We start from the raw sequence: 17628 nt of genomic DNA, 5'->3' as shown, positions 1-17628 counted from the left end.
AAGCCCCTGACCCCCCTCCGTTTCCTTCAGTGCCGTTCCTCCAGGTGCACTGGTGCCCTGGGGGGCGGGGGGGGGGGGTGTACATCAGCCCACCAGAGCAAACCCAGCCCGGGCTGCCGCTGCTGAAGAAGCAGAGAGGGGCCCGGAGCTCCTGGGCTGAGCCTCATGGGAGAGGGGGTCCTGGGGCAATGCCGGGACAGAAGGAGTTGTCTACAAGTGGAATAGGCAGGGTGGGATTGAGCTCTGTGTGTGTGCAGGTTGCTTAGGCTTAGCTGTGGGGGGCTGTGGGTTGAATCTGGGGGGCATCAGCAGAGTTGTGGCGGGGAAGAGGGAGCCCTGGGCTCGGATAGCAGGGAGGGGCTGCAGGTCAGGAGTCAGGGACACCGCATGCAGGCAGGACCCGAGGGCGCTCTGCTGACCAGCATACCTGGGCCCTGACAGTCCTCGCTCATTCACAACACTTTATGTGCAAATGAACCCTTGAGGGGGGCAAATCGCTCCCTGGCGTAACCCCAGTGTCGTTACCCCTGGGATGAGACCAGCCCTCTGGACAGATTGGCAGAGGTGCCAGGCGTCCACAATTCCAGCAAGTGCCCATGGGAGTGGCAGGCTCTCGGCCACCCCGCCAACCAGGCCCGCGGTGTCACCAGCGTTCCTGGCTGCTGCGCTCTGAGCTGGGATGTGACAGGCACCAGGCCTGCCTGGAAAGTACCAGCCATCACAGGATTGGGCCCGTAGGTGGCTCATTCCCGTGCCGCATAGGGCCCCTGCTGCTGGAACTGGGGAATTCCTCTACAGAGAGGAAGCCGTTTCCCCTTCCTCCTCCGTGGCTTGTGAGCGCATCGGCGAGGGAAGTGTGGTCTAATGGTTAATGCCCAGGTTTGGGCACCGCGACGCCTGGGTTCTATCCCTGGCCCTGGAAGGGGAGTCCAGTCGAGTGGCTAATTCACAGGATTGGGTGTCAGGACTCCAGGGTTCTTTCTTGGGGAGGAAGTGTTGCCTAGCGGTCCGTGCACAGGCGGCTGAGTCAGGACTCCTGGGTTTCTATTCCTGGCTCTGGCATTGACTCACTGGGTGGCCTCAGATAAATCATTCCCCTTCTCAGGCCTGAGCTCTCCCAGCCACTGAACGCGGGGGCCACAGAGACGTTGTGTCCGATTACCGAGTGGGGGGCAGATGGCAGACCCCTTCCCCAGGCTCTGGTAAGGGCAAAGCACCCTGGGACATCCTGGTGCCCTGCCTGCCCTTGGCACGGGCTGGCTGGGCTCAGGGCGCTGGGGGAACTGGCTTGCCCTGTGCAGGGTCCTGGCGGCGTGGAATGCTGCTGAGCTGCCGCCTTGCCTGGGGTAAGTAACACCGACACCACCAGGCACTGATCCCCGGGGGCCTCTGACCCTGCAGACTGCGCCGTGGGCACACTGCTGAGCTGGCAGGGCGGGGAGCTTTCCATAGGAGGGAGACAGACTGAACTCTGCCTCCTGCAGCAAGGAAAATCCTTCCTGTCATCCCTTCCCTGCACGCCCCCTCTCCCCCTCCCTTTCTGTATCCCTCTTTCACCCGCCCCTCTGCCTGGCTCACTTCCCTTCTCAGCTTGTGGCACTGCCCCAGGGTCCCACTAGGGGGCGCCACTCCTTCAGGAAAAAGAAGCACATGGGAAATTTATTTTGAGGGGCGTGGGGGGGGGGGGAAACAGTCTGAACCCAGAAGGCCCCAAATCCCTGATTTAAATCCCCAGAAAAGGGACCAGACAGATGCTGGTTCCTGCCAGGGGGGCCCGGCAGCCCCCAAGGATGGAGCCACCGCTCTCGGCAAAGTCCAGGCCTTGTTTCCTTTGTCTGGAATCTCTGCTTTTGTCCAGATACCAGCCCAAGCTGCGGTGTGATTCATTCAGCCCATGTCCCCCTGTTCTGCTGCCTCGGTCAGGGAGATCAGGCCCCTTTCTCTTGTCGTAGCTGCAGGTTTCCCTGCTGGCCGGCTTTGTCGTTTTCTGCCCTACTTCAGTTCCAGGAACTGCTGGCTAATAATAATTATTATCACTAACAATTAACAATAGCCACAGATGTGCCTGACCCCATAATTAAGGTTAATAATATAAAGCACTGGGAACAACAGGCAGAGATGAGTTTGACCCGATAATTAATGGCTAATAATGTAGCTACCTACTAATATTAGCTAGAGATGAGTCTGATTCCCTCCCCTCAAGCTGAATTCCCCCAGAACTGGGACATTTTAGGATGTTTCTCAGCCTGGATGCAAAGAGCTGCAGTTTGGAATTTTGCACTAATCCTTAATAAATAACGTCCTTCTGTTTACACGGACCTGTCTCTCCAGCTGGGACCCCCAGATCCTGGATGGATTCTCACCTCCCGGGCACCAGTAGAAGGCACAAGTGACCCTGCTGACCTCGCTGGTGTTGCGAAGGATTTCTGACTCCTTCCTGTGCCACCCAGATGTCGCTTGGGGCACCAACAGGGTTTGTTTGTCTCTGTCCATCCTAGGGCCGCTCTTTGCATAGAATCATAGAATATCAGGGTCAGAAGGGACCTCAGGAGGTCATCTAGTCCAACACCCTGCTCAAAGCAGGACAAATCCCCAATTTTTGCCCCAGATCCCAAAATGGCCCCCTCAAGGATTGAAATCACAACCCTGGGTTTAGCAGGCCAATACTCAAACCACTGAGCTATCCCTTTCCCCATGGCATAGCATAGCCCCATGTTATGGCTCATAAACTCTCTCTAAATGTTGTTGGATGTGTGTGTGTGTGTGGGGGGATTCTCTCAGTCACCCCCGTTTCCGTGTTCCTTCAGCTGCCCAATGGCATGCCTGCTCCAGATTTATGCTGGTGTAAATGGCATGGGGTTCGGGCTCTCTCACATAGCTGGAGCAGGTGGGGTCAGAAGGGAATTCTCCGGGTGAAACTTTGGGGAGGCACTTAGGGAAGCAGGCTGTCCTGGCCTGAGTTGGGGTCTGCCCAGGGGAAAAGCACTTGGAGGAGTCAGTGCTGTATAATCTTTAGGGCTCAGGACTTTGGTTTTTAATACCCTGTCACTCCCCAGACCCGTCCTGCCGCGTGATGCCAGGCAGCCTGAAGTCACGAAGCAGCTGGATTTGAAAAGGTGCAAAGATTGTGGCCAGCTGATAAAGCCAAGGTCCCGGTGAGGCTGAGAAGGGCCATGTCTTCATAAGGTGGGGAAGGTGCCAGTCTGTGTCCTGGCATGCCCCACTGTGGAGCTAGGTATAGGGGTTCTCTGTGCTTGGGGTATTCCTAGGGTAGAGGGGATCATTATTACCCCTTTGTACCACCCCAGCTGGAGTAAAGGGGGTTTCAGGGCAACTATGAACCAGTCCCCTGGCAACTATGTTCTGCCAAGCTCAGTGACCCCCTCCCCCGAGGATGGTATTGCAATGAGCCAGCTAAGGGGTGAGGGAGCGTGCACACCTCTGCTGGTTGGAATGAGAATGGCAATGTTGTGTGTCATTAGCCCTATACTGCACACTGTTGATGGGGATTCTCCTTTAGCTCAGATGTCAAGGCAGGGGCTCTGGGAGCAGGAGGGTCTGATCCCTTTTCCTGCTGTTGCTGTGAAGTGATGTGTGGCCTCCATGGCAGCTGAGAAGGCCCCTGTGCCCCTCATCAATTCATTACAATCTTTGTGTCCTTTTTCACATGCTACCTGGAGCTATTGCCTTTTGTTCTTGTGAGGTTGTTAAACAGCTGCTGGGTTCCAGCCCAGAGGGGGCTGCATTGTGATGGGGATGGGAAATGGTTCACATGGCAGGAGCAGAAGCACCGTGGCTCGAGGATGGGAATTGCCCAAGAGGCCTTGCTGCAACATGCCAAGAGCTTCGGCTGTTGGGCTGGGCAACTTCCTAGGGGGGCCCTTCTAGCCCTGAGGCAATAAGGGGAGCAGCCTGGCACAGCTGAATTCCTGCTCCCCCTCCCCCAGCACAGCTGGATCGCTGCTCCCCCTCCCCAGGCACAGCTGGAGTGCCCCTCCTGAAGACACACACAGCAGGGCCGTTTCCATGACTCAGCCCAAACAGTTTGCCCAATCTCTATAGCAACCAGAGCTTTAATTTAAAAGGCGTGAACTCTCCTTCCTTCCCCTTTGCCAGCCTGAGCCCCACATTAGCTGCACCCTGGAACGTGTGGCGATCTCTGACCCCCCAGATTTCCCCTACCACAGCAGGCTGAGTCTCCTGGCAGCCTCTGGCCAATGAGAACAGGGGCGTGCTGGGAAAGGCACCACATAGAGGATAACAGCCTACTACCACCACCGGTCAATGGAGCTACTCCTTTAGCTCAGCCAGTAGAGAGCTGGACTTGTGGGGTGCGGCGTACATGGGGAGAGGGACTCAGGACTCTCACTATTCTAATGTCAATTTCTCCCCACAGCAACACTTGCTATTTAAAGGCCCTGAAAGGAAACTGCCTGGAGAGATGACAGCTGCTCAGATGAGTCAGAGCATCCCTGGCCAGCCCAGGTGTTTGAACGGTGAGTGAACCCTTCCAGGCAGGGCATCCGCCTGTCTCTGGCCTGCTGCACGGCTCTGGGGTTATCTGCTCAGTGGCAGGGGAACCTGACCTGCCGAGATCCAAGCCCTGTCCCAGTCACTGCGCAGGTGTCAGTGGGAGCCGAATTGGAGGTCATCATACAGATAGGGCACTGCCCTGGGAGACCTGGGTTCTCTCTGGCTCTGCCACTACCTATTGTGTAACCCTGCCCCTCTCTGTGCCTCAGTTTCCCCTCCCACCCTTTGTCTATTCAGACTGTGAGCTCTTTGGGCAAGGGCTGTCTCTCGTGCTGTGTCTGTGCAGCACCTGGCACCGTGGGGCCCTGAGCTCGGCTGTAGATGCTAATGTTACAAACATCCTCCATCATTTTATTAACATAAGTGTCTTCCCCACCCCCAGCCCCCAACTGCTGTGGCATCATCTCACTGGCCACATCCCCCCCCCCAAACACCATCCCTTCCTTGCCCCTTCTCTGGAATCTCTTATCAGCCTATCTCAAAACTCCTCACCCACATTAACCAATGGAGCCTCCCGGCCCCCTGTGAGGTGGGTCAGTGTCCTTGTCTGACAAATGGGGAAACTGAGTCACAAAGAGACATGACTCACCAAAGGTGACTCAGCCATTTGATGGCAGAGCTGCAGATAGAACCCAGGAGTCCTGACTCCCAGCTGTAATCACTAGACATCACTTCCTTCCTAGAGCTGGGCATAGAACCCAGGAGTCCTGGCTCCCAGGCCATTGCTCCAACCACTAGGCCACACTCTCTCTGCTCTAGAAATATATGACAGAATGCCATTTCTAATGCATGCCCCAGTACCTCTGACATTAACCCCTCACGTCCCATGCAGCCTGTTCCCTGTTGCTTAACAGAATCCAGGGCAAGACTTTGCCCCTCTCCCTGTGCTTATCTGCTTCCCTCCACTGACTCCTAATGGGGAGATGGGAGGGGTCCTTATCAGGTGTTAATGGGAAAACCTCAGCAGCAGTGTCCCTATTATCCAGGGTTTGTTCAAGGACTCTCCCAAGGTGGGGCAGGTGAGAACAGGCTGGCTTTGTGTTAAAACACACGTCTGGGCCCTCAGGCAATTGTGGAGGGGGGGGAGGTGTCTATTTCTGGCTCTCTCCTTCGGCAAGGCATTTCATCGTTTTGTGCCTTGGTTTCCCCATCCGTAAAATGCCTTTGACTGGAAGCTCTTTGGGGCAGGGACTGTCTTGACACGCCAATTCCCCACTCACTAGAGCCTGCCGCCAGGACAGAGGTACGGTGAATGACAGTCAGGCCAGCCCATTGGAGGGATGGTCTGGAATGGTTGGCGTATGAGCTGCCATGAAAGGTCAGGAGTGAATCCAGATCCACCCCACTGGGGAGGAGGAAGGACATTTGGGGAGTATGTGTTTTTCTTTAGCAGAAAGGGAGAGACAGACATGATTTCTTAGCCTGGCTGGCTTCCCTGCATCTTCTCCCATAGCTCCCCACTCTCCTCTCCCCATCCCAGGGAACCTCAGTATTAGGAAGGCACAAATGGGTTTGGGTCAGATCCCTCCCCCATCCCCGGAAGGATCAGGCAGGTTTTCCTCGTTCTTTTCCTTTTTCCCTTGCTCTATTGATCCCGCTGGGAAAGCTGCAGGAAAGGGGGGAATCCTTTGTTGGGCAGAAGCAACGTGGTCCTCTATGCTGTAGGTGCTGCCTGGATAACGTGGTGATGGGCACCCCTGCGGAAGGCCTGGGCTGCAATGTGTGAGTTGCTGAGGAATTTTCCCAGCAGCCTCTCTGGTGCCTGACTCCCAGACGGGCTGTACCACACTCCACTCCCAGTTAGCCACTTTTCCAGCGATCCCAAGCACGCCCAGCCGTACACTCAGACAGCACATGCTCCTTCGCACACACCCTGCTCAGTCACTCGGATCCGGTGACCCCTCAGAACTGCAGCCAAGCCACAAACCAAAACAAACTGAAAAAAAAAGAAAAGAAAAAAAGAACCGACCCTTCTTCCCAGCATCGCCACAAACTATTTCTGACATTTTGGCTTGGGCCAGGGGTGGGGACACCCACAGACGCTCACATGCTCAGTAACACGCACAAATGTGTCCAGGCAGCACCCGAGTTCTCCTTCCCAAGGCCAGAAGGGACAACTGAGGTCATCAAGTCTGACCACCCTGTGTATAACACAGGGCAGGGGGCTTCCCTCAGCTAATGCCTGGTCTTTTAGGAAAACCACCAATCTTGATTTTAAAATGGCCAGTGATGATGAATCCACTGTGGCCCTAGGTAAGTCGTCCCAATGGTTAATTACCCTCAGTGTTAGAATTATGCCCCTTCTTTCTAGTCCAAATGTGTCTAGCTTGAACATCCAGCCATTGGTTCTCGCTAGACTTTTGTGTGCCAGACTGAAGAGCCCTCTATTAGCAAACTGCTGTTTCCCCACCCTCCTCGTCGGATGGACAAATCCCACCCCGGACAGGAGGGGGTTAAGGAAGGCCCAGGGACCCATTGCACCTGGCCCTGCTAGCTTCACCTGCTGGAGGGGAGCCCTCAGGGCTTAGCTTAGTTGGTGGCCAAGGAGGGAGGAGATCAGACCTAGCCCCTCCTGTCTTTCTGTGAGGGAAGCTTGGGGGGCAACTGGGACAGCAAAGACTGACTGGACATGGGAAGAGGGTTCCTGAAGGGAAGGGAAGGGAGGGTCCCACCGGAGGCTGGCTGGGGGATCTCCTTTTGTCTTGGCACTTCCTCCTCCCCTGGGAAGGGGTGGAACTGGAGAGCATCTTAGCTGCACAGCCTGGACCCTGTGTGAGGTGCACCTGAGCACCAGAGACCCTGTTGCAGGGTGAGTCGGGCCATGTTGGGCTATAAGTCGGCACCATGGGGAGAACTTTGCCACCTCACCTCTTCGTTCAGCTCCACAGACTCGGCTCCTGGAGTCTCTCGTTGTGCAGCAGGTTTCCTAACCCTGTCGTCGTGCTTGTGTCTCTTCTCTGAACCGGCTCCATCGGATCCACCTCCCTCTTGCATTGTGGGCACCAGAATTGGACCTGGTAGCCCAGTCTCGGCACCAAATGCAGAGGTAATCCTTGTCCAGCCTGAGATCCACGTGGGTCCATCCCAGGGTGACATGAGCTCTGTTTGCCACAGCGTCGCATTGGGAGCTCCTGTTCAGCGGATTCCCCCGCCATGATCTCAAGTCTCTTTCGGAGCCTCTGGGTCCCAGGATAGTCCCCCATCTTGTAAATGTGGCCCACATTCTTTGTTCCTAGATGTGTAACTTGACATGCGGCTGTCGTGAAATGCCCATTGTTTGCTTGGTCCCGGCTTACCAAGAGGTCCAGATCGCTGTGTGTCATCTGCAAATGTTATCAGTGATGACTTTATGTTTTCTTTTGGGTAATTGATCAAAATGCTAAACAGCGCAGAGCCAAGAACCAATCCCTGCAGGACCCCACTGGAAACACACCAGCCCGGCAATGATTCCCTGTTCATGAGTACGCTTTGAGACCTATCAGTTGGCCAGTTTTTAATCCAGTTAACGTGTGCCAGTTCTGAAGCCTTTTCAGGTGTACCTTGTTGATTGTGTAGTTTCTTAATCAAAATGTCTTGCTGTACTAACTCAAATGTCTTACAGAAGTCTAAGCTGATTACATGGACGCCATGACCTTTATCAGCCAGACTTGTAATCTTATTTAAAAAGCAATCAAGTTAGTTTGACAAGATCTGTTTTCCATAAACCCCTGTTGATTGGTATTTATTGTATTCACCTCCTTTTAAAATCTTTATTAATTGAATTCACTATCAGTCGTTGCCTGGGATCGAAGTCAGGATGACAAGTCTATAATTACCCAGTTGTCCCATTTACCCTTTTTAAACATTCGCATAAGGTTAGCTTTCTTCCAGTCCTCTGGAATTTCCCCAGTGTTCCAAGACTTATGGTGTGGTGAGCTCCTCGGCCAGCTCTTTTAAAACTCTTAGATGCAAATGCTCTGGACCCGCTGATGTTAAACTTAAAATGTGTAACTTTAGCAGCTGGTGTTTAGCATCCTCCTGAGTCACTGTTGAAATGGAAAGTGTTTCATCTTCTTTGTGATAGAACTATATCGTTTTCCCAAATACAGAACAGAAATATTTATTGAGAACTCCTGCCTCTTCTGCCTTATTATTGACAGTTCTACCACTGCCATCTAGTAATGGACCAAGGCCACAGGCAGGATTCCTTTTGTTCCTTGTCTAGGTTAAAAAGCTAGGGATGGACAGGATTCCATTCCCTTACCCCTGCAGGAAGGAACGACTGGGGAGGGGTGTGTGTCCCAAGGCTGAGCTGAAGGGGTGGAGTTTGCAGCTGTTCCTGTTGGAAGCAAAATCTTGGAGCAGAAAATCCAATCATTCTTCCGATGGTGGCAGTTCAGAGATGACAGCTAGCTGGGTATGTCTACATGGGAGCCCATGTTGTCTGTATGGTGGCAGGACCTAGGAACCCCTGTCACGCCGTGCCAGGTGCTGCACAAATGCAGCACACAGATGGTCCCTCCCTGCCCCTGGGATCTCCCTGTCGAAGACGCTGGGTTTCAGCCCCCTGCATGGTGGGAACATCCTGGGGCTGGAAGCCTTTCCTGCGGGGCCCAGCTGGCAGGAGTCTGTAATGAACAGGTCTCTCCGCCCAGCTCCTCCCCGAGGAGTGGCCATATCCCGTGGGGCCCCCGGGAGCGGGATGGCTGCGGGCTGTACTCCCAGCCCTGTGCCCTCTGGCTGTGGGGCTGTGTCTGGGGGAAGCTTGCTGCCTGCTCCATTGCCTGTGGGGGGAAATCCAGGGGATCCCCTGCTCCAGGGGTGCTGGACACCCTGTACTCAGAGCCTGCTCATTGAGCCAGGGTCCCCCAGGCTGTGCAGCTCCCCCAGCCCTGTGCAGTGAGCTTGGCACTTCCATCAGATCTCCAGAGGGGCAGCTGGGATAGGGCCTTCCCCACCCCCTCCACCTCCTCCAGGCCTGGAGACCTTCTCTTTGCCTCCCGCACGCCCAGTGCCATACGCACACGCAGCTCGGTTCAGCCTCTCCGCAGCAGGGCCCGGGATGAGTCAAGCTTTCATCCCAGCAGTGTGCGAGTGGGTTCAGAATGACGCTCGGCGCCCGGGCTTGCGTGTCCCCTAGCATGGTGCGTGCGGGGGATCCAGGCTGCACAGAACAGAGGCGGGTGTCACGTGTGTTCACATCCATGCCTGCCGGGGCCGTGTTGCCGCACCCGTGGTGCATTTCCTCCCTGCGGGGCTGGCCAGTTGTGTGCATGGCAAACTGCCCAGGTGCGTGACGTGATGGCCCGGTACCTGCCCAGTGGGGCGAGGGTGCAGGGGCTCCGGGGATGTAGCAAGGAAATGTGTTTGCAAGTCCACGCAGCTGCCACTGAACCCTCTGAAGTAGGGCTTCCCCCGGGGGGGCAGTGTTTTCCGTTTGATCAGTGTCTAGGGAGGTGCAGGGCCTTGGGATGTGGGCTGCAGGGTCCAACCAGTGCAGACGGCCGGGCAGGAGCTAGCCAAGCGCCGAGACGGGAATCACAGCAGGCACTTTGTGGCTCCATCTGTCACAGCGGGAAGGTGCGGAGGGGCAGCAAGGCAAAGCCAGCCAGAGAGTCAGATGCCAGCAGTGCCCAGCCAGGTTGGGGTCATGGCCAGTAAAGGTGCATCTGTGCTGGATGGGCTGGAGGGACCCACCCTCTTGCCTCTGCGAGGAGCAGCGGTCACACTGCAGGGGGGGGAATGGGTGCTGGGTGGGGTGCTGCAACACCCTGGCGCTCTACTCGCTCGTGGGTGGCACGAAGACTGCTGGGGACACATCCCCCCAGCGGCCGCCACTGTAGGGGTGCTTCTGCAGTGCATTGTGGGAGAACATGTCTGTTCCTTTGGGGGACCCTGTCTGGCAATGATATGAAGCCAGCAGCTCAGTAGATTAGCACGCACTCGGGGGCTCTGACAGCGGCCTAGGTGGGGCCCTGCCGGGTCTCTGGGATTGTGGGTGTCTGCGGCTAGGTGCGTGTTTCTGTGTACAGGTGGGTGACATGCATGCCTGAGTGCTTGTGTGTCTCACACGTGTGCCTCTGTTCATGTGTGTGCATGCACGGATGTTTGCACGTGTCTCCATGCACACCGGCACTGGGATGCACATGTCTCAATGTATGTGTACCGTTCCCAGCCAGTGACTCCAGCTGCTAGGAGCAGCTGCAGAAAGAGCCAAACCAGGGAGTGCTGCAGTCGGGAGGATGGGGGACAATGGGGTCCAGCTAGGCCACCCCTCGTCCCAGCAGTCCCACAGACACAGCAGACCTGTGTAAGGCAGAGCCTGTCACTCTGAAAACTAGGACCTCTGCCCCTTCTCCTCTAGAACTGGGGGGAACAGAAGCCGCCAAACCTGAGACCCCTGGCCATGCAAAGAACTCTCGGCAGTTTTGCCTGGAGTTCCTCTGCCCTGCATGGTGGTCTCTGTGCTCCAACCCTCTCCCTCCCCGTCCCTCAGTCACTTCACCTCGGCATCACTCCACCCTGGCTTTCTTCCTCCTGCCCCCCTCCCCATCCCCTCCCAAATACTGAGGCACCAAGGTGCCATTTGCTGCCATTACATGGTTCGCTGGGCTGGAAATGCTTTGGGGTGGAGACTTTCTGCTATTTTGTGTTTGTCCAGCTCCTAGCGCGGCAGGGCCCTGTTCTGGGTTGGTCCTTAGCCCTGCTGTAATAAACGTGATGATTGTTATATTATAGGACTAATGTATGTCTGTGTCCACCTCTGCGTGTGCATGCATGTCTCTGTACACGTGTTCATGCATGTGCGTCTCCATGTACACATGCATGTGAATACATCTCTTTATGCACAAAGTTGTGTTTCCAGGCTCACGCCTTTGTGCAGAGCATTCACTCCTCTCCGGCTAGCGCGTCAGTTCCCCTGAAAGGGGGGGCAGGAGATGGAGCTTCCGATGAGATCAAATGTTTGTTTATTTTACAGATGACTCATTCCTGGATCTCCCCCCCCCACCCCCACCTGTCTGTGCAGTGACTCACCCTGCCTGTCACTGCAGGTCTCAAACCAGCCCCTGCTGCTCATGGCAGCTTGTCATTAACGCTCCCCTCTCCCCGCAGCCTGTTATCCCAGCCAGGGAACAGCTGCTCAGCGTCACCTTTGCAGGAGAATAGGGGTGTGGGGGGGGAGGTTGGGACCAAGGGGCAGCATCACTCAGAGACGGGAGGCTCCCATGCATGGAATAGTGAGGGGCCTGCAGGTCAGATAGAGCTCTGGGTGTGCAGGGAGCCTAGCCCTGGGATAGCCAGGGAGGGGGGTCACCCCGCTGAGAGGTGTCCCAGGGTCCGTAACTCCAGGGGCTTCATCGTCTCCTCCAAAGGAAGGGGAGCAGCTTGCAAGTCCTTTCGTTATCACGGCAGTGCCCAGGGGTGCCAGCGAGGGATCAGGGAGGTGGGGCACGGTCAGTCCCTTGTTCCTTTGGGCTGAAACCATCCTCCCATCCCCTGCGCCCGCCGGCACGTGCTTCACCCCACTCCTGGGGGCAGCTCCAGGGGCTGGGACAGGCCTGGAGAGCACCAAATCTAACCTGCGTCTGTGCCAGCCAGGTAGTGGGCCTCAGGCTCGGGGCTGGAGCAGCTGGCAGAGCATGGCAGGGCCATGCGGCAGCAGCCGTCCATGGGAGTGGTGCCCATGTAACCTGCTGATCCCCTGCATTTCAGTAGCTCCCCGCAGGGCCCACGCTGGATCAGGGCCCGTTAGGCCGGGTGCTGCATGGACACGCAGAGCGTCCCAGAAAGAGAAGACAGACAAACAGGACAAGACTGGCCCGTGCTCACAGGGAGTCGGTGGCAGAGCTGGGAATAGTCACCAACCCGCTGGGCCATGCTGCCCTTGGCTTCGGCAAACCGATCATGCGGGTTTTAATGTCCAGGGGATGGGAGCTGTCAGCCTGCAGGGTTGGAGACCTGGCGGGGGGAACTTGAAGCCCTCAGGGGAAGTCCACACTTCATAGTAAACCTGGGCTTACAGAGGCTGGACCCGGGTCTCAGAGCTGTGCTCATGCATCCACACTGCACTGCACAGCCCTTCTGACATGGGTCCACGGCTTGAGCTGCATCCGTGCTGCAAACCAACAGGACTTGGACCTGACTCTCTGTGGGACTCAGGCTCTGATCCACCCCTCCCGCTGCCCCAGCAGGCTTGCTGACCCGAATCAGACGGATTTGTGTCTGGATGAGAGAGGGCTTGGCCTCACACCTGAGTCAGAGCCCGGGCGTAGTATGCAGTGTAGACTTAACCTCAGCCGTTATGGTGACAAGCAAGGCGCAGGAGCCTGGCTCACTCACACAGGAAAGATAGGCGGCATGGAAAAGGCACTGAGCTGGGACTCAGGAGAGCCCCAGCCCTGCCACAGCCTGACTGTGCAACCTTGGGCCGGTCACTGACGCTTTCCTTTCCTTGGCCCCCCTGCTGTCAACCGGAGATCACAACGCTTCTTTTGTCTTGTCCGTTTAGCCTGTGAGCTCCCAGGGGCAGAGATTGCCTCCCACCGTGTCTCGGCAGCCTTGGCACAAGGGGGCCCTGCTCTCAGCTTGGGGCAACTGGGAGGCAAATCAGACCGGACCGACCGCAGGCCGGTGTTTCCTTCCCCCGGTCCCAAGGTGAAGCTGGGGACTGCGCAGCCAGCACCATCAGGGAGCCATGCCAGGAGCCAGCGGGAGGGGATGGTGCCCGGACGAGCGCTGGGTCACACAAGCAGAAAGAGCAAGGACAGCAGAGAGCAGCGGCAGGAGGAGGGCTGCCGCGACTGCCCCAGTCATTGTGAAAGTGACTCTAGCAAGCAGGGCCTGGGAACGGTGGCCACCGTGCTCTGAGTCAGCATAGCCTCCAGTTCTTCAAAACATCAGCAACACCTCTGGGAGCTGCGTGGAGCAGCTGCTGGCCGGCTGCGGTGGCAGGGCTGAGTTCGGGGAAGTCGGAGCTGCTGGGCGAGAGCTGGCTGTTTGCTGAACCGCTGCTGCCCTTTGCGTGCGTCATTCGGGCGTGTGCACCTGGCTGATTCAAGACAAGCAGGTGCGGACCTGCTCCGCGTTGGGATGGGGAGAGACCACCTCTTGCTGCAGGGAGCGATGCTGGGGCCTTCAGCAGGTGTCCTTCTCGCTCTGAGTCAGCATCCCAGCACAGGGCTCGGAGACACAGCGCTGGGGGAGGTGGCCCCTTCTAGGTAAGGTGTGACAGCGAACGCTTGTTCCAGTCTCCCATGACCCCTTGGTGCTTTCTTGGGGGGCCGTGCACTGAGCAGATTCCAACCCTGGTACCTGCCTTTGCCTAAAATCCCCCTTGCACTTGCTAACATTCCCCTTGTAGTTTCAACTGGGTGCAGTGTTTTTCTTGACTACTTTCCTAAAACCATTGCATGGCATTGCTGGGGCGGGGAGGGGGGGCGGGGGTTGTTAAACAGCTGCTGCCTCCCACCCCAGAGGTGGCTGCATTCCAGGGGCAGGTGGAGTGGTTTCTGTATAAACAGCTGCTGCATCCCAGCTCCGAGCTGGCTGCATTCCCGCAGCAGGGCGAATGATTCTTGTGTCTATCCCTTCCTGGGGAGGATGGAGGCATTTCTTCTTTGCAAAGTGCGCCGAGAGACGCAGGCTACAACATGCCTTCGGAGACACCCCCTCAGCACCTGGGATCCTCCTGCCTCAGGCGTTTAAGCAGACAAACCCCTGGAAAGCACTGTGGGAGCATAGTCATAGCCCTGGTCTACACTAGGAGTTGAGGTCGAATTTAGCAGCGTTAAATCGATTTAACCCTGCACCCATCCACACGACGAAGCCCTTTTTTTCGACTTAAAGGGCTCTTAAAATTGATTTCCTTACTCCACCCCCAAGAAGGGGATTAGCGCTGAAATCAGCCTTGCTGGGTCGAATCTGGGGTATTGTGGACGCAATTAGACGGTACTGGCCTCTGGGAGCTATCCCAGAGTGCTCCATTGTGACTGCTCTGGACAGCACTCTCAACTCTGACGCACTGGCCAGGTAGACAGGAAAAGGCCCGCAAACTTTTGAATTTCAATTTCCTGTTTGGCCAGCGTGGCAAGCTGCAGGTGAGTGCAGAGCTCATCAGCAGAGGTGACCATGCAGAGCTCAGCAGCAGAGGTGACCATGATGGAGTCCCAGAATTGCAAAAGAGCTCCAGCATGGACCGAACAGGAGGTACGGGATCTGATCGCTGTATGGGGAGAGGAATCCGTGCTATCAGAACTCGGTTCCAGTTTTCAAAATGCCAAAACCTTTGTCAAAATCTCCCAGGGCATGAAGGACAGAGGCCTTAACAGGGACCCAAAGAAGTGCCGCGTGAAACTTAAGGAGCTGAGGCAAGCCCACCAGAAAATTCAGAGCCCCAAACATGCTGCTTCTATGATGAGCTGCATGCCATTTTAGGGAGTTCAGCCACCACTACCCCAGCCGTGTTGTTTGACTCCTTCAATGGAGATGGAGGCAACAAGGAATCAGGTTTTGGGGACAAGGAAGATGATGATGATGAAGTTGTAGATAGCTCACAGCAAGCAAGCAAGCAGATAAACTGGTTTTCCCGACAGCCAGGAACTGTTTCTCACCCTGGACCTGGAGCCAGTACCCCCTGAACCCACCCAAGGCTGCCTCCGGGACCTGCCAGGTGGAGAAGGGACCTCTGGTGAGTGTACCTTTTAAAATACTATACATGGTTTAAAAGCAAGCATGTTTAATGATTAATTTGCTTGGCATTTGCGGCTCTCCTGGATGTACTCCCAAAGCCTTTGCAAAAGGTTTCTGGGGAGGGCAGCCTTATTCCGTCCACCATGGTAGGACACTTTACCACACCAGGCCAGTAGCACGTACTCGGGAATCATTGTAGAACAAAGCATTGCAGCGTATGTTTGCTGTCATTCAAACGACATCCATTCTTTATCTCTCTGTGTTATCCTCAGGAGAGTGATATCATTCATGGTCACCTGGTTGAAATAGGGTGCTTTTCTTAAGGGGACATTCAGAGGTGCCCGTTCCTGCTGGGCTGTTTGCCTGTGGCTGAACAGAAATGTTCCCTGCTGTTAGCCATGGAGAGGGGGGAAGGGGGAGGGGCTAGCCATGTGGTGGGGGAAGGCAAAATGTGACCTTGGAACGAAAGCACATGTGCTATGTATGTAATGTTAACAGCAAGGTTTACCGTGAAAGAGTGTAGCCACTGTTTTATAAAATGTGTCTTTTTAAATACCACTGTCCCTTTTTTTTTCTCCACCAGCTGCATGTGTTTCAAGGATCACAGGATCTTCTCCTTCCCAGAGGCTAGTGAAGATTAGAAGGCGAAAAAAACGCACTTGTGATGAAATGTTCTCTGAGCTCATGCTGTCCTCCCACACTGACATAGCACAGACGAATGCATGGAGGCAGACAATGTTAGAGTGCAGGAAAGCACAAAATGACTGGGAGGAGAGGTGGCAGGCTGAGGAGAGTAAGTGGCGGCAGGCTGAAGAGAGGGCTGAAGCTGAAAGGTGGCAGCAGTGTGATGAGAGGAGGCAGGATTCAATGCTGAGGCTGCTGGAGGATCAAACTAATATGCTCCAGCATATGGTTGAGCTGCAGGAAAGGCAGCAGGAGCACAGACTGCCACTACAGCCCCTGTGTAACCAACCACCCTTCTCCCCAAGTTCCATAGCCTCCTCGCCCAGATGCCCAAGAACATGGTTGGGGGGCCTCCGGCCTCCCAGCCACTCCACCCCAGAGGATTGCCCAAGCAACAGAAGGCTGGCATTCAATAAGTTCTAAAGTTTTAAACTTTTAAAGTGCTGTGTGGCCTTGTCATTCCCTCCTCCACCACTCCTCCCAGTGCTTCTCTCCTCTACCACTCCTCCTGGGCTACCTTGGCAGTTATCCCCCTATTTGTGTGATGAATTAATAAAGAATGCATGAATGTGAAGCAACAATTACTTTATTCCTCTGCAAGCGGTGACTGAAGGGAGGAGGGGAGGGTGGTTAGCTTATAGGGAAGTAGAGTGAACCCAAGGGGCGGAGGGTTTCATCAAGGAGAAACAAACAGAACTTTCACACCGTAGCCTGGCAGTCATGAAACTGGTTTTCAAAGCTTCTCTGATGCGCACCACGCCCTCCTGTGCTCTTCTAACTGCCCTGGTGTCTGGCTGTGCGTAACCAGCAGCCAGGCGATTTGCCTCAACCTCCCACCCCGCCATAAACGTCTCCCCCTTACTCTCACAGATATTATGGAGCACAGAGCAAGCAGTAATAACAGTGGGAATATTGGTTTTGCTGAGGTCTAACCGAGTTAGTAAACTGCGCCAGCGCGCTTTTAAACGTCCAAATGCACATTCTACCAGCATTCTGCACTTGCTCAGCCTGTAGTTGAACAGCTCCTGACTACTGTCCAGGCTGCCTGTGTACGGCTTCATGAGCCATGGCATTAAGGGGTAGGCTGGGTCCCCAAGGATACATATAGGCATTTCAACATCCCCAACAGTTATTTTCTGGTCTGGGAATAAAGTCCCTTCCTGCAGCTTTTGAAACAGACCAGAGTTCCTGAAGATGCGAGCGTCATGCACCTTTCCCGGCCATCCCACGTTGATGTTGGTGAAACGTCCCTTGTGATCCACCAGTGCTTGCAGCACTATTGAAAAGTACCCCTTGCGGTTTATGTACTCGCTGGCTTGGTGCTCCGGTGCCAAGATAGGGATATGGGTTCCGTCTTTGGCCCCACCACAGTTAGGGAATCCCATTGCAGCAAAGCCATCCACTATGACCTGCACATTTCCCAGGGTCACTACCCTTGATATCAGCAGATCTTTGATTGCGTTGGCTACTTGCATCCCAACAGCCCCCACAGTAGATTTGCCGACTCCAAATTGATTCCCAACTGACCGGTAGCTATCTGGCATTGCAAGCTTCCACAGGGCTATTGTGAGTCGCTTCTCAACTGTGAGGGCTGCTCTTATCTTGGTATTCAGGCGCTTCAGGGCAGGGGAAAGCAAGTCACAAAGTTCCATGAAAGTGCCCTTACGCATGTGAAAGTTTTGCAGCCACTGGGAATCGTCCCAGACCTGCAACACTATGCGGTCCCACCAGTCTGTGCTTGTT

At 55.4% G+C, this 17628-nt stretch overlaps 2 long non-coding RNA genes across 2 annotated transcripts; both read left to right on the top strand.

The window, feature by feature from the left end:
- The first annotated feature begins 4284 nt into the window (after window positions 1-4284).
- Window positions 4285-8642, top strand: LOC142070107 (uncharacterized). Its single transcript, XR_012666053.1, has 2 exons — window positions 4285-4496; window positions 7414-8642. It is a non-coding gene; the product is annotated as an uncharacterized LOC142070107 (long non-coding RNA).
- A 4766-nt stretch (window positions 8643-13408) lies between these two features.
- LOC125627152 (uncharacterized) lies at window positions 13409-16437 on the top strand. Its single transcript, XR_012666055.1, has 3 exons — window positions 13409-13730; window positions 15105-15199; window positions 15785-16437. It is a non-coding gene; the product is annotated as an uncharacterized LOC125627152 (long non-coding RNA).
- The last annotated feature ends 1191 nt before the right edge of the window (window positions 16438-17628 follow it).

The sequence above is a fragment of the Caretta caretta genome, chromosome 25 (assembly GCF_965140235.1).
Source record: "Caretta caretta isolate rCarCar2 chromosome 25, rCarCar1.hap1, whole genome shotgun sequence".
Lineage (NCBI taxonomy): Eukaryota > Metazoa > Chordata > Testudines > Cheloniidae > Caretta > Caretta caretta.
Note: the sequence above shows the minus strand (reverse complement) of the source record. Positions and strands in the feature narration are given on the sequence as shown.